The sequence below is a fragment of the Nicotiana sylvestris genome, chromosome 10, assembly GCF_000393655.2.
Source record: "Nicotiana sylvestris chromosome 10, ASM39365v2, whole genome shotgun sequence".
Classification (NCBI taxonomy): Eukaryota; Viridiplantae; Streptophyta; class Magnoliopsida; order Solanales; family Solanaceae; genus Nicotiana; species Nicotiana sylvestris.
This window is the reverse complement of record NC_091066.1, coordinates 87,268,395-87,270,015: the sequence shown is the minus strand read 5'-3', so window position 1 is coordinate 87,270,015 and position 1,621 is coordinate 87,268,395.

Genomic DNA, 1,621 nt, shown 5'->3' with positions numbered 1-1,621 from the left:
CGCGCTCAATGGGGGTGTGCAGACTCCTGGAGGGGCCCCTTACGGCCCAAGCGCAATATCAAGCCATCTCATGGCATCATCACTAGGCTTTCTGCCTCATATCAACAAGCCATCTCGTAGCGTACATATCTCAGGCCCTCGGCCTCGTATCATGATCAGTGTTTCCTCACAAAATAGGCCCTCGGCCTTACTCAGTCAAAAATCCTCAAAAGCCACTCGGTAGTCATAAAACATGATTCTTAGCCCAATTATCATTTAAAAGATCATTTAAGTGTTAAAACATAGTAAACATGGCTGAGTAGGCAATCAGTGGAATATAACATGACTGAGTTCAAGTATAAAATCAAAGCAGTGAGAAAATATCAATAAAAATCTCCGAAGGGTTCAAATAGTTGGCACGAGGCCCAAATATGGCGTTCAGCCCAAAACATGATGATAACAAATATATTTCATTCAAATACGCGATAAAATAGTCATTCGGGATGGACTAAGTCATGATCCCCAATAGTGCACGATCCCACGCTCGTCATCAAGCGGGTGTGTCACCTAAATATATCACAACGATGTGCAATCTGGGGTTTCATACCCTCAGGACATCATTTACAATCATTACTCACCTCAATCCGGTCAAATCTCTAGCCCGCGATACCTTTGCCCCTCGAATCCGCCTCCACTCAAGTCGAATCTATCCAAAATCAGAACCATGACGTCAAAATATGATAAGGGAACGAAGCCCAAGAAAAATTAATCAATTTACAACTTAAATCCCAAAATTACCAAAACCCGACCCCCGGGCCCATGTCTCGGAATTTGATAAAATTCACATCATTAGGTTCCTTATCTCCCCACGAGTTCATACATATAAAATGTACCAAAATCCGACCACAAATGGTCACTCAAATCCTCAAGTCTAGGTCTCCAATACCAAGCCCTAGTTTTCCCAATTTTAACCCTTAAATTCCATTAATTATAGCTTTAATATGTGAAATAATACCATAGGAATGAGTTTTAGGTCAAAAATCTTGACCTCAATGAAGTTCCCTTGAAATCATTCTTCAAAATCGTCCAAAAAGCTCCAAAACCAACTTGGAAATGGTGAAATAACTCACAAATCGTGAAGGAAACAATTTATACCTTCTGGCCCAGGGATTTTGCCTCTGCAGCCTAATTCCCGCTTCTGCGGTACCGCATTTGCGGCCAATGAACCGCTTATGCGGTTCCCACTTATTCTGCCCAGATCCGCATCTGCGATACAATAACGCAGATGCGGTCCTCCTAACTGCTTCTGGGGTTTCTGCCTCCCTAGCTCCTTTCCGCTTCTGCGGCTCCCTTCCTCAATCTGCGGCATCGCACTTGCTGTCTCCATTCCACAGGTATGGAATTACCAAAAGCAGCAAAATCTGTAGCTCACCAAAATTCCAAAATTCTCCGTCAACCATCCGAAATCACCCCGAGGCCCCCGGGACCTCAACCAAAAACACAAACATATCCCATAACCTTATTCAAACTTGTACAAATATTCAAAACACCTCAAACAACATCGAATCAACCAAAACACATCGGATTCAAGCCTAAGTTTTAAAAATCTTCCGACTTCCACTTTTGATCAAAAACACAACCA